Source organism: Mustelus asterias, chromosome 7, assembly GCF_964213995.1.
Source record: "Mustelus asterias chromosome 7, sMusAst1.hap1.1, whole genome shotgun sequence".
NCBI classification, from domain to species: domain Eukaryota; kingdom Metazoa; phylum Chordata; class Chondrichthyes; order Carcharhiniformes; family Triakidae; genus Mustelus; species Mustelus asterias.
This window is the reverse complement of record NC_135807.1, coordinates 736,886-752,397: the sequence shown is the minus strand read 5'-3', so window position 1 is coordinate 752,397 and position 15,512 is coordinate 736,886. Positions and strand designations below refer to the sequence as shown.

The following is a 15,512-nucleotide window of genomic DNA, read 5'->3' as shown; positions in this document are numbered from 1 at the left end:
TCAGCCTATCCTCATAAGGCATGCCACTCAATCATAGATTCATAGAAACCCTACAGTGCAGAAGGAGGCCATTCGGCCCATCGAGTCTGCACCGACCACAATCCCACCCAGGCCCCACCCCCACCCCCACATACCTTACCCACTAATCCCTCTAACCTACACATCCCAGGACTCTAAGGGGCAATTTTTTTTAACCTGGCCAATCAACCTAACCCGCACATCTTTGGACTGTGGGAGGAAACCGGAGCACCCGGAGGAAACCCACGCAGACACGAGGAGAATGTGCAAACTCCACACAGACAGTGACCCAAGCCAGGAATCGAACCCGGGACCCTGGAGCTGTGAAGCAGCAGTGCTAACCACTGTGCTACCGTGCCGCAACATCTTTGTCAATCTCCTCTGCACCCTTTCAATCTTTTCCACATCCTTCCTATAGTGAGGCGACCAGAACTGAGCACAGTACTCCAAGTGGGGTCTGACGAGGGTCTTATATAGCTGCATCATTATCCCCGGACCCCGCAACTCAATCCCTCGATTGATAAAGGCCAGCACACCATACGCCTTCAGTGGTTAGCACTACTGCTTCACAGCTCCAGGGACCTGGGTTCGATTCCCGGCTTGGGTCACTGTCTGTGTGGAGTTTGCACATTCTCCTCGTGTCTGCGTGGGTTTCCTCCGGGTGCTCCGGTTTCCTCCCACAGTCCAAAAATGTGCGGGTTAGGTTGATTGGCCATGCTAAAAAAATTGCCCCTTAGTGTCCTGAGATGCGTAGGTTAGAGGGATTAGTGGGTAAATATGGAGGGATATGGGGATAGGGCCTGGGTGGGATTGTGGTCGGTGTAGACTCGATGGGCCAAGTGGCCTCTTTCTGCACTGTTGGGTTTCTATGATTCTATGAACCACCTCCTCCACCTGCGGGGCCGATTTCAGAGTCCTATGGACCCGGAATTTGTGCTTCAACTCCATTGTTCCGCCAACTCCCTGTACCTCTTAATTCCCCGAGAGACCAACAAGCTGTCTGTGTCCCACAACCTTAATTCTGTGGTGAGGAGCTGTGCTGGACGTGATTCTGGTGAATGAAACCTGACAGGTGGTTGAGGTGATGGTGGGGGAGCATTTTAGTGATAGCGATCACAACACGGTACAATTTAAGCTCGTTATGGACAAGGAAATAGACAAGCTGCAAAAAAAAAGTTTTGGATTGGGGGAGACAGGATTTTAGATTGGGAGGTAGATTGGGAACAGCTACTAATGGGAAAATCTACAGAAGAGCAGTGGGGGGCATTCAAAAAGGAAATGGGGAGGGTGCAAGCCCAGCATGTTCCCTCTAGGATGATAGATAGGAATAACAATCCCAGAGAACCATGGATGACCAGAGATATTCAGGATATAATGAGAAGGAAAAGAACAGCTTTTAAAAAGGGGAGGCATTAGTGAGTTAAAGAAAGTACAGGGTGGAGCTTAAGAAAGCAATTAGGAATGAGGGGATATGAGAAAGCTGTGGCTGGTAAAAGTAGGGAAAACCCCAAGATATTCTATAAGTATATTAATGGGAAGAGGATAACCAGGGAAAGAGTAGGGTTCATTCGGGAGCAAGGGGGAAATCTGTGGGTGGAGCGAGAGGACATTGGTAGAATGTTGAATGAAGGCTTCACATCCGTCTTCACATCCAGAAAGCAAAGAGTGGGGGTAAATGGGTGTTTTTCTGGTTGGCGATCAGTGACAAGTAGTGTGCTTCAGGGATCAGTGTTTTGGGATCGCAATTGTTTACGATTTACATAGGTGATTTGGAGTTGGGGACCAAGTGTAGTGTGTCAAAATTCGCAGATGACACTAAGATGGGTGGAAGAGCAAACTGTGCAGAGGGCGCTGAAAGTCTGCAAAGGGATATAGATAATCTAAGTGAGTGGGCGAGGGTCTGGCAGATGGAGTACAATGTTGGTAAATGTGAGGTCATCCATTTTGGTAGGAATAATAGCCAAATTGACTATTATTTAAATGGTAAAAAATTGCAGCATGCTGCTGTGCAGAGGGACCTGGGTGTCCTTGTGCAGGAATCTCAAGGAGTTGGTTTGTCAGTGCAGCAGGTAATTAAGAAGGCAAATGGAATTTTGTCCTTCATTGCTAGAGGGATAGAATTTAAAAACAGCGAGATTATGTTGCAGCTGTATAAGGTGCTGGTGAGGCCACACCTGGAGTACTGTGTACAGTTTTGGTCTCCTTACTTGAGAAAGGATATACTGGCACTGGAGGGGGTGCAGAGAAGATTCACTAGGTTGATTCTGGAGTTGAGAGGGTTGGCTTATGAGGAGAGACTGAGTAGACTGGGGCTATACTCATTGGAATTCAGGAGAATGAGGGGAGATCTTATAGAAACATATAAGATTATGAAGGGAATATATAAGATAGAAGCAGGGAAGTTGTTTCCACTGGCGGGTGAAACTAGAACTAGGGGGCATAGCCTCAAAATAAGGGGAGCAGATTTAGGATTGAGTTGAGGAGGAACTTCTTCACACAAAGGGTTGTGAATCTGTGGAATTCCCTGCCCAGTGAAGCAGTTGAGACTACCTCATTGAATGTTTTTAAGGCAAGGATAGATAAATTTTTGACCAGGAAAGGAATTAAGGGTTATGGTGAGTGGGCGGGTAAGTGGAGCTGAGTCCACAAAAAGATCAGCCATGATCTTATTGAATGGCGGAGCAGGCTCGAGGGGCCAGATGGCCGACTCCTGCTCCAAGTTCTTATGTTCTTATGTCTTCCCCCAAGAGAATGAGGACGATGGTGTGGAATTCAGATAGAGAGACTGAGAGGTTCTTGAGTAAATTGACATTGGGAAAGACAAGGTGTTGGAGGTGTTGGCAACCTTAAAAGTGGATAAATCTCTAGGTCCAGATGAATTGTGCCCGAGGCTGCTGTGGGAGGCAAGGGAGGAGATTGCAGGGGCTCTGACCCAAATTTTCAATTCTTCTCTGGCCACGGGGGAGGTGCCAGACGACTGGAGAACAGCTAATGTGGTTCCGCTATTTAAGGAGGGTTACAGAGATAAACCAGGGAACTACAGACCAGTGAGTCTCACGTCGGTGTTGGGAAACTATTGGAGAAACCTCTGAAGGAGAGCATCTATCTCCACTTGGAGAGGCAAAGCTTGATCAGGGACAGTCAGCATAGCTTCATCAGAGGGAGGTCATGCCTCACATTTGATTGAAGCTTTTGAGGAGGTGACCAGGTGTGTAGACGAGGGGAGTGCAGTCGATGTAGTTTATATGGATTTCAGCAAAGCCTTTGACAAGGTCCCACATGGGAGACTTGTAAAGAAGGTAAATTCACACGGGATACAGGGTAATTTGATAAAGTGGATTCAAAATTGGCTCAGTTGTAGGAGACAGAGGGTGATGACAGAAAGCTGCTTTAGTGACTGGAAGCCAGTGTCCAGTCGCGTACCACAGAGATCTGTGTTAGAACATAGAACATAGAACAGTACAGCACAGAACAGGCCCTTCGGCCCACGATGTTGTGCCGAGCTTTGTCTGAAACCCAGATCAAGCTATTTCCTCCCTATCATCCCGAAGTACTCCATGTGCCTATCCAACAGCTTCTTAAATGTTCCTAAAGTTTCTGACTCCACTATCCCTGCAGGCAGTCCATTCCACACCCCAACCACTCTCTGAGTAAAAAACCTACCTCGGACATCCTTCCTATTTCTCCCACCATGAACCCTATAGTTATGCCCCCTAGTTACCGCTCCATTCACCCGAGGAAATAGTCTTTGAACGTTCACTCTATCTATCCCCCTCATCATCTTATAAATCTCTATCAAGTCTCCTCTCAACCTCCTCCGCTCCAAAGAGAAAAGCCGAAGTTCCCTCAACCTTTCCTCATAAGACCTACCCTCCAAACCAGGCAGCATCCTGGTAAATCTCCTTTGCACTCTTTCCAGTGTCTCCACATCCTTCTTGTAGTGAGGTGACCAGAACTGCACACAATATTCCAAATGTGGTCTCACCAAGGTCCTGTACAGTTGCAGCATAACCCCACGGCTCTTAAACTCAAACCCCCTGTTAATGAACGCCAACACACTATAGGCCTTCTTCACGGCTCTATCCACTTGAGTGGCAACCTTCAGAGATCTATGGATATGAACCCCAAGATCTCTCCACATTCTTCAGAACCCTACCTTTGACCCTGTAGTCCACATTTAAATTTGTCCTCCCAAAATGAATCACCTCGCATTTGTCAGGGTTAAACTCCATTTGCCATTTTTCAGCCCAGCTCTGCATCCTATCTATATTTCTTTGCAGCCTACAACAGCCCTCCACCTCATCCACGACTCCACCAATCTTGGTGTCATCAGCAAATTTACTGATCCACCCTTCAGCCCCCTCCTCCAAGTCATTAATAAAAATTACAAATAGCAGAGGACCAAGCACTGATCCCTGTGGCACTCCGCTGGTAACCGGTTTCCAGTCCGAAAATTTTCCATCGACCACCACCCTCTGTCTTCTGTTAGATAGCCAGTTACCTATCCAATCGGCCAAACTTCCCTCTATCCCACACATCCTTACTTTCTTCATAAGCTGACCGTGGGGGACTTTATCAAACACCTTACTAAAATCCATGTATATGACATCAACCGCACTACCTTCATCTATACACTTAGTTACCTCCTCAAAAAGTTCTATCAAATTTGTGAGGCAAGACTTGCCCTTCACAAATCCGTGCTGACTATCCCGGATTAAGCTGCATCTTTCTAAATGGTCGTAAATCCTATCCCTAAGGACCTTTTCCATCAACTTACCGACCACCGAAGTAAGACTAACCGGCCTATAATTACCAGGGTCATTTCTATTCCCTTTCTTAAACAGAGGAACCACATTCGCCACCCTCCAGTCCTCTGGCACCATCCCCGTGTAAGAAGTTTAACAACACCAGGTTAAAGTCCAACAGGTTTATTTGGTAGCAAAAGCCACACAAGCTTTCGGAGCTCTTAGCCCCTTCTTCAGGTGAGTGGGAATTCTGTTCACAAACAGAGCTTATAAAGACACAGACTCAATTTACATGAATAATGGTTGGAATGCGAATACTTACAACTAATCAAGTCTTTAAGAAACGAAACAATGTGAGTGGAGAGAGCATCAAGACAGGCTAAAAAGATGTGTATTGTCTCCAGACAAGACAGCCAGTGAAACTCTGCAGGTCCACGCAACTGTGGGAGTTACAAATAGTGTGACATGAACCCAATATCCCGGTTGAGGCCGTCCTCGTGTGTGCGGAACTTGGCTATCAGTTTCTGCTCAGCGACTCTGCGCTGTCGTGTGTCGCGAAGGCCGCCTTGGAGAACGCTTACCCGAATATCAGAGGCCGAATGCCCGTGACCGCTGAAGTGCTCCCCAACAGGAAGAGAACAGACTTGCCTGGTGATTGTCGAGCGGTGTTCATTCATCCGTTGTCGCAGCGTCTGCATAGTTTCTCCAATGTACCATGCCTCGGGACATCCTTTCTTGCAGCGTATCAGGTAGACAACGTTGGCCGAATTGCAAGAGTATGTACCGTGTACCTGGTGGATGGTGTTCTCACGTGAGATGATGGCATCTGTGTCGATGATCCGGCACGTCTTGCAGAGGTTGCTGTGGCAGGGTTGTGTGGTGTCATGGTCACTGTTCTCCTGAAGGCTGGGTAGTTTGCTGCGGACAATGGTCTGTTTGAGGTTGTGCGGTTGTTTGAAGGCAAGAAGTGGGGGTGTGGGGATGGCCTTGGCGAGATGTTCGTCTTCATCAATGACATGTTGAAGGCTCCGGAGGAGATGCCGTAGCTTCTCCGCTCCGGGGAAGTACTGGACAACGAAGGGTACTCTGTCCACTGTGTCCCGTGTTTGTCTTCTGAGGAGGTTGGTGCTGTTTTTCGCTGTGGCGCGTTGGAACTGTTGATCAATGAGTCGAGCGCCATATCCTGTTCTTATGAGGGCATCTTTCAGCGTCTGGAGGTGTCTGTTGCGATCCTCCTCATCCGAGCAGATCCGGTGTATACGGAGGGCTTGTCCGTAGGGGATGGCTTCTTTAACGTGTTTAGGGTGGAAGCTGGAGAAGTGGAGCATCGTGAGGTTATCCGTGGGCTTGCGGTATAGTGAGGTGCTGAGGTGACCGTCCTTAATGGAGATGCGTGTGTCCAAGAATGCAACCGATTCCGGAGAGTAGTCTATGGTGAGCCTGATGGTGGGATGGTCTATGGTGAGCCTGATGGTGGGATGGTGTTGTTAAACTTCTTACTGTGTTTACCCCAGTCCAACGCCGGCATCTCCACATCATGACTACCATCCCCGTGGACAGTGAGGACGCAAAGATCAATGCCAAAGGCTCTGCAATCTCATCCCTTGCCTCCCAAAGAATCCTGGGGTATATTTCATCAGGCCCAGGGGACTTATCAACTTTCAGTTTATTCAAAATTGCTAGTACATCTTCCCTCCGAACATCTACTTCCTCCAGCCTATCAGCCTGTGACACCCTCTCTTCCTCAAAAACATGGCCCCTCTCCTTGGTGAACACCGAAGAAAAGTATTCATTCATCACCTCTCCTATCTCTTCTGACTCCATGCACAAATTCCCACTGCCGTCCTTGACCGGCCCCAGCCTCACCCTGGTCATTCTTTTATTCCTCACATAAGAGTAAAAAGCCTTGGGGCTTTCCTTGATCCGAACCGCCAAGGACTTCTCATGCCCCCTCCTAGCTCTCCTAAGCCCCTTCATAGAAATCATAGAAACCTACAGTGCAGAAGGAGGCCATTCGGCCCATCGAGTCTGCACCGACCACAATCCCACCCAGGCCCTACCCCCACATATTTTACCCACTAATCCCTCTAACCTACGCATCTCAGGACTCTAAGGGGCAATTTTTAACCTGGCCAATCAACCTAACCCGCACATCTTTGGACTGTGGGAGGAAACCGGAGCACCCGGAGGAGACCCACGCAGACACGAGGAGAATGTGCAAACTCCACACAGACAGTGACCCGAGCCGGGAATCGAACCCTGGACCCTGGAGCTGTGAAGCAGCAGTGCTAACCACTGTGCTACCGTGCCGCCCCTTTTTCAGCTCATTTCTTGCTAACTTGTAACCCTCCATCGAGCCAACTGAACCTTGTTTTCTCAACCTAACATACGCTTCCTTCTTCCTCTTGACAAGACATTCCACCTCTTTTGTGAACCATGGTTCCCTCACTCGGCCATTTCCTCTCTGCCTGGCAGGGAGATACCTATCAAGGACACGCAGTATTTGTTCCTTGAAAAAGTTCCACTTATCATTAGTGCCTTTGCCTGACAATTTTTGTTCCCATCCTATGCTTCCTAATTCCCGCCTGATTGCATCATAATTACCTCTCCCCCAATTGTAAACCTTGCCCTGCCGTACGGCCCTATCCCTCTCCATTGCAATAACAAAAGACACCGAATTGTGGTCACTATCTCCAAAGTGCTCTCCCACAACCAAATCCAACACTTGGCCCAGTTCATTTCCCATTACCAAATCCAATGTGGCCCCACCTCTTGTCGGCTTATCCACATATTGTGTCAGGAACCCCTCCTGCACACACTGCACAAAAACTGCCCCATCCGAACTATTCGACCTATAAAGGTTCCAATCAATATTTGGAAGGTTAAAGTCCCCATGACAACTACCCTGTGACCTCCACACCTATCCATAACCTGCTTAGCAATTTCTTGCTCCACATCTCTATTACTATTTGGGGGCCTATAGTAAACTCCTAACAACGTGACCGCTCCTTTCCTATTCCTAACCTCAGCCCATATTACCTCTGTAGGCAGATCCCCTTCGAAATGCCTTTCTGCAGCCGTTACACTCTCCTTGATTAACAGTGCCACTCCTCCACCTCTTTTACCAGCTACCCTACACTTACTGAAACATCTATACCCCGGAACTTCCAACAACCATTCCTGTCCTTGTTCTACCCATGTCTCCGTAATGGCCACAACATCGTAGTCCCAAGTACCAATCCACGCCCCAAGTTCACCTACCTTATTTCGGATGCTCCTTGCATTGAAGTAGACACACTTCAACCCACCTTCTTGTCTGCTGGTACCCACCTTTGACCATGATACCCTTCCCAGTATCTCACTACACTCACTGACCTCCGGACTACAACTCCTTTTCCCATCCCCCTGACAAATTAGTTTAAACCCCCCCAAAGAGCCGTAGCAAATTTCGCTCCCAGGATATTGGTGCCCCTCTGGCTCAGGTGCACCCCATCCTGTTGTTACAGGTCCCACCTTCCCCAGAAAGTGTTCCAATTATCCACATAGCTGAAACCCTCTCTCCTACACCATCCCTGCATCCATGTGTTTAACTGCACTGTCTCCCCTCTCTCCTACACCATCCCTGCATCCATGTGTTTAACTGCACTGTCTCCCTGTTCGTCAACTCGCTATCCCGTGGCACCGGCAACATACCAGAGATGACAACCTGTTTTGTCCTGGCTCTCAGCTTCCACCCAAGCTCCCTGAATTCCTGTTTTAAATCCCCGTCCCCTCTCTTACCGATGTCTTTGGTGCCGACGTGCACCACGACTTGTGACTGTTCCCCCTCCCCCTTTAGAATCCTGAAGACACGGTCGGAGATGTCACGGACCCTGGCATCCGGGAGGCAACATACCATCCGTGAGTCTCTCTTGTTGCCACAGAACCTCCTATCTATCCCTCTAACAAACGAGTCCCCAATAACTATAGCTCTACCGCTCTCCCCCTTTCCCTTCTGAACCACAGGGACGGACTCAGCGCTGGCGATCTGGTCACTGCGGCTTACCACTGGTAGGTCGCCCCCCTCACCTGTATCCAAAGTGGAATACTTGTTGCTAAGGGGAACGACCACAGGGGATCCCTGCACTGACTGCTTCCTCCCAGCCCCTCTCACTGTCACCCATGTGTTGGGCCCCTATTATTCGTCATTTATATAAATGACATTGATGACGATGTGGGGAGTAGGATTAGTAAGTTTGCAGATGACACAAAGATTGGCTGATGGTTAACAGTGAGACAGAGTGTCTTGGGCTACAAGAAGATGTAGATGGAATGGTCAAATGGGCAGATAAGTGGCATATGGAATTTAACCCTGAAAAGTGTGAGATGATACACTTTGGAAGGAGTGATTGGACAAGAAAGTACTCAATGAATGGTAGGACACTAGGAAGTTCTGAGGAACAAAGGGACCTTGGTGTGTTTGTCCACAGATCTCTGGCAGTGGAAGGACATGTTAGCAGGATGGTGAAAAAGGCATATGGGACACTCACCTTTATCAATCGGGGTATAGATTACAAAAGCAGGGAAGTCATGTTGGAGTTGTATAGAACTTTGGTGAGGCCACAGCTGGAGTACTGTGTGCAGTTCTGGTCACCACATTATAGGAAGGATGTGATTGCACTGGAGGGGGTGCAGAGGAGATTCACCAGGATGCTGCCTGGGATGGAACATTTAAGTTATGAAGAGAGGTTGGATAGGCTTGGGTTGTTTTCGTTGGAGCAGAGAAGACTGAGGGGCGACCTGATCGAGGTGTACAAGATTATGAGAGGCATGGACAGAGTGGATAAGGAGCAGCTGTTCCCCTTAGTTGGAGGGTCAGTCACGAGGGGACAGAGGTTCAAGGTGAGGGGCAGGAGGTTTAGGGGGGATGTGAGGAAAAGCTTTTTTACCCAGAGGGTGGTGAGGGTCTGGAATGCGCTGCCTGGGAGGGTGGTGGAGGCGGGATGCCTCACATCCTTTAAAAAGTACCTGGATCAGCACTTGACACATCATAACATTCAGGGCTTTGGGCCCAGTGCTGGCAGATGGGATTAGGTGGGAGTTCAGGTGTTTCTAATGTGTTGGTGCCGACTCGATGGGCCGAAGGGCCTCTTCTGCGCTGTATGATTCTATGTTCAACCCTCTGTGGCCAAGAGTTCGAAAGATTCAAAATCATTCATTCATTACACACGGCAAGAAAGCTGTAGCATTTCATGCCAGTCTGTCTGTCGTGGTCCGGACTGCAACCATCCCAGTCATATTTTTGGAGAGTGGTGAATTTCACACCATTCTGTGGGGGCAGCGAGGCCTAAACACGGCACTGAGCCCGGCTGCCCCGATCTCCCAGTACACTGGGAGAGACCCTCCATCCCCCACGGACATCGTGACCCCAACCCACCCCCCCATCGGCCTGTTTCCCCACCCTCTCCCTGATATGGATTGCTGGCATTGTGGCACCGAGGCCCTCCCAATGGCCCCCCCCATTGTGCTCCACCTCTTCGAGTCTTTATCTCATGCCTTGCCCCTTCCTGAACCCCACTCAGGCCCCACCCCCCCACTCAGGCCCCACCCCCCACTCAGGCCCCACCCCCCACTCAGGCCCCACCCCCCCACTCAGGCCCCACCCCCCCCCACTCAGGCCCCCCGCTCCCCCCCGCCCTCCCCACTCAGGCCCCCCCCCACTCAGGCCCCACCCCCCCCACTCTGGCCCCACCCCCCCACTCAGGCCCCACCCCCCACTCAGGCCCCACCCCCCCACTCAGGCCCCCCCCCCCCCACTCAGGCCCCACCCCCCACTCAAGCCCCACCCCCCACTCAGGCCCCACCCCCCACTCAGGCCCCACCCCCCACTCAGGCCCCACCCCCCCCACTCAGGCCCCCCGCTCCCCCCCCTCCCCCCCCACTCAGGCCCCCCCCCCCCCACTCAGGCCCCCCCACTCAGGCCCCACCCCCCACTCAGGCCCCACCCCCCCACTCAGGCCCCACCCCCCCCCACTCAGGCCCCCCGCTCCCCCCCCTTCCCCCCCACTCAGGCCCCCCCCCCACTCAGGCCCCGCCCCCCACTCAGGCCCCAGCCCCCCACTCAGGCTCCACCCCCCCACACAGGCCCCACCCCCCCCCCCCCCCCCCCCCCCCCCCACTCAGGCCACACTCCCTTGGCATTGCCCCGGCATGATCTGTGTCAGGCATAACGAGGCCTGATAATCGTGGCCATGATCTTCTCAGTGCGTTTATCCACCCAGTCTAATCCCACTCTCCCCCTCACTCTCCGCACCCTTTAATATCCCACCCAGTCTAATCCCACTCTCCCCCTCACTCCCTGCACCCTTTAATATCCCACCCAGTCTAATCCCACTCTCCCCCTCACTCCCCGCACCCTTTAATATCCCACCCAGTCTAATCCCACTCTCCCCCTCACTCTCCGCACCCTTTAATATCCCACCCAATCTAATCCCACTCTCCCCCTCACTCCCTGCACCCTTTAATCTCCCACCCAATCTAATCCCACTCTCCCCCTCACTCCCCGCACCCTTTAATATCCCACCCAGTCTAATCCCACTCTCCCCCTCACTCGCTGCACCCTTTAATATCCCACCCAATCTAATCCCACTCTCCCCCTCACTCTCCGCACCCTTTAATATCCCACCCAGTCTTATCCCACTCTCCCCCTCACTCTCCACACCCTTTAATATCCCACCCAGTCTAATCCCACTCTCCCCTCACTCCCCGCACCCTTTAATATCCCACCCAGTCTAATCCCACTCTCCCCCTCACTCCCTGCACCCTTTAATATCCCACCCAGTCTAATCCCACTCTCCCCCTCACTCTCCGCACCCTTTAATATCCCACCCAGTCTAATCCCACTCACCCCTCACTCTCCACACCCTTTAATATCCCACCCAGTCTAATCCCACTCTCCCCCTCACTCTCCGCACCCTTTAATATCCCACCCAGTCTAATCCCACTCTCCCCCTCACTCTCCGCACCCTTTAATATCCCACCCAGTCTAATCCCACTCTCCCCCTCACTCTCCACACCCTTTAATATCCCACCCAGTCTAATCCCACTCTCCCCCTCACTCTCCGCACCCTTTAATATCCCACCCAGTCTAATCCCACTCTCCCCCTCACTCTCCGCACCCTTTAATCTCCCACCCAATCTAATCCCACTCTCCCCCTCGCTCCCTGCACCCTTTAATCTCCCACCCAATCTAATCCCACTCTCCCCCTCACTCCCCGCACCCTTTAATTTCCCACCCTGTCTAATCCCACTCTCCCTCTCACTCCGCGCACCCTTTAATATCCCACCCAGTCTAATCCCACTCTCCCCCTCACTCTCCGCACCCTTTAATATCCCACCCAGTCTAATCCCATTCTCCCCCTCACTCCCTGCACCCTTTAATATCCCACCCAATCTAATCCCACTCTCCCCCTCACTCTCCGCACCCTTTAATCTCCCACCCAATCTAATCCCACTCTCCCCCTCACTCCCCGCACCCTTTAATATCCCACCCAGTCTAATCCCACTCTCCCCTCACTCCCCGCACCCTTTAATATCTCACCCAGTCTAATCCCACTCTCCCCTCACTCCCCGCACCCTTTAATCTCCCACCCAATCTAATCCCACTCTCCCCCTCACTCCCCGCACCCTTTAATATCCCACCCAGTCTAATCCCACTCTCCCCTCACTCTCCCCACCCTTTAATATCCCACCCAGTCTAATCCCACTCTCCCCCTCACTCTCCGCACCCTTTAATCTCCCACCCAATCTAATCCCACTCTCCCCCTCACTCCCTGCGCCCTTTAATATCCCACCCAGTCTAATCCCACTCTCCCCCTCACTCTCCGCACCCTTTAATATCCCACCCAGTCTAATCCCACTCTCCCCCTCACTCTCCGCACCCTTTAATATCCCACCCAGTCTAATCCCACTCTCCCCCTCACTCCCCGCACCCTTTAATATCCCACCCAGTCTAATCCCACTCTCCCCCCCACTCCCTGCGCCCTTTAATCTCCCACCCAGTCTAATCCCACACTCCCCCTCACTCTCCGCACCCTTTAATATCCCACCCAGTCTAATCCCACTCTCCCCCTCACTCCCTGCGCCCTTTAATATCCCACCCAGTCTAATCCCACTCTCCCCCTCACTCTCCGCACCCTTTAATATCCCACCCAGTCTAATCCCACTCTCCCCCTCACTCTCCGCACCCTTTAATATCCCACCCAGTCTAATCCCACTCTCCCCCTCACTCTCCGCACCCTTTAATATCCCACCCATTCTAATCCCACTCTCCCCCTCACTCCCTGCACCCTTTAATATCCCACCCAGTCTAATCTCACCCTCTACCCTCCCGCACACCCCCTCTCTCCCTTCCACTCCTCTCTCCTTCTCTCCCTCCCACTCCTCTCTCCCTCCCACTCCTCTCTCACAAAGAGGAATGAAACTGCCAACACCATGAGTTCTCAGCTCTGGCAGGAAACTTTCATGAGGCATCTTATCATATGCTTTTTTCGGAATCTAAATAAACTACCTACCGGTACCCATCATTCCACTTGTTACACTCTCTAAGAGCTCTATTAAATTTGTCAAACGAGATATCCCTTTCACAAAGCCCTGTTGACTCTAACAGATTGTATTATAGATTTTCTAAATGTGCTGCTACTACCTCCTTAATAATGGACTCTGGCATTTTCCAATGACAGATGTTAGACTAACTGGGCTATATTTTCCTGCTTGCTGTCTGCCTCCTTTCTCGGTTAGTGGTGTTATATTTACAGTTTTTCAATCCACTGGGAGCTTTCCGGAATCAGGGGAATTTTGGAAGATTATAACCAATGCATTCACCCTCTTGGGAGCCACTTCTTAACTATGACCCAATGACCACCCTTCAGCTCCAGGGGATTTGTCAATCATCACTCCCATTCTCCCTGGAAAGACGGAGGATGAGGGGTGACATCATAGAGGTGTATAAAATTATGAAGGGCATAGATAGGGTGAACAGTGGAAAGCTTTTTCCCAGGTCGGAGGTGACGAACACAAGGGGTCACAGGTTCAAGGTGAGGGGGGCAAGATTCAACACAGATGTCAGGGGGACGTATTTTACACAGAGGGTGGTGGGGGCCTGGAATGCGCTGCCAAGCAAGGTGATTGAGGCGGACATGCTGGGATCGTTTAAGACTTATCTAGATAACAACATGAACAGACTGGGAATAGAGGGATACAAAAGAATGGCCGAGTGGGGCATATGAGCGGCGCAGGCTTGGAGGGCCGAAGGGCCTGTTCCTGTGCTGTATTGTTCTTTGTTCATTGCTTTCCTCCGTACTTCTTTCATTATTATGATTATTTTAAGTTTCTCTTTGCCTTTTGCCTCTTGATTTTCTGTTGTTTTTGGAATATTTGCTGTGTTTTCTGCTGTTGCTGACAGACACAAAATATGTGTTCAAAGTCTCTGCCATTTCCTTGTTTCCCAGGACTAATTTCTCAGTCTAGCCGTCTAAGGAAACAACACTTACTTTTGCTCCTCTTTTCCTTTTTATACACCTGGAGCAGCTTTTACCATCTGTTTTCTCTCAAACTCCAATATCCCCTTTTCTTAAGTCATCCCTTGCTAGTCCCTAAAATTTTCCCAATTTTCTGGGCCACTGCTAATTTTTACAGCATTGTACATTGGTTCTTTCAATTTGATATTATTCTTAACTTTCTTAGTTAGCCATGGATGCTTCTTGCAGCATCAGTCCTCCTCAGTGGAATATATTTTTGTTGAGATTTACCTTTTAACTTATTTTCTGAGCCAAAAATGTCTTCATATCCTTGTAAGTGCCTTTATTTAATTTTAAGACCCCAGTTTCAGACCCACATTTATCACCCCAGAACTGAATGTGAAATTTTGGCATGTCACCTGCTCGCAGCAACTGTGTTTAGGGTGGCACGGTGGCACAGTGATTGGCACTGTTGCCTCAGAGTGCCAGAGACCCGGGTTCAATACCGGCCTCAGGTCACTGTCTGTGTGAAGTTTGCACATTCTCCTCGTGTCTGCGTGGGTTTCCTCCGGGTGCTCCGGTTTCCTCCCACAATCCAAAGATGTGCGGGTTAGGTTGATTGGCCTTGCTAAGTTGACCCTAGTGTCAGGAGGATTAGCAGGGTAAATACGTGGGGTTACGGGACGAGGGCCTGGGTGTAGACTCGATGGGCCAAATGGCTTCCTTCTGCACTGTAGGGATTCTATGATTATGGTCACTTTTATTGAGAGGATCCTTTACTATGAGGTTATTAACTAATCATGTTATAACTAATCATGCTATTTTGGACCTACCAAAATAGTGCCTATTGTTTGAAAAAACAGTCCCAAGTACTCTATGACCTCATCCTTCTGGCTACTTTTGCCAATTTGATTCACAGTGCAGAAGCAGGCCATTCGGCCTATCGAGTCTGCACCAACTCTCTGATTCATCTCCATACAAAGATTAAAATCTCCCATGATGATTGCAGTCCCTTTCTTACAAGCCCCAATGTCTCTGGGTTTATATCTATACGATGTAGCTACTGTCAGGGGACCAATAAACTACTCCCATCAGTGACTTCTTTTCTATGCTACTTCTCACCTTCACCCAGTACTGGGCACTTTGCTCGGTACTGCCCCTCCGACAGGGCAGCAGCAGGGAACAGCAACATTGCTTGCTGGTTTCTATCTCCCCTGCCTTGCCCAGGGCACTGAGGCAAATTGCAATGTCC

The 15,512-nt window shown here is 50.4% G+C and overlaps 1 protein-coding gene across 2 annotated transcripts in view; it reads left to right on the top strand.

Moving 5' to 3' along the window:
- agap3 (ArfGAP with GTPase domain, ankyrin repeat and PH domain 3) overlaps window positions 1-15,512 on the top strand; it is an 805,117-nt gene that overhangs the window by 670,562 nt on the left and 119,043 nt on the right. The window lies entirely within an intron of this gene.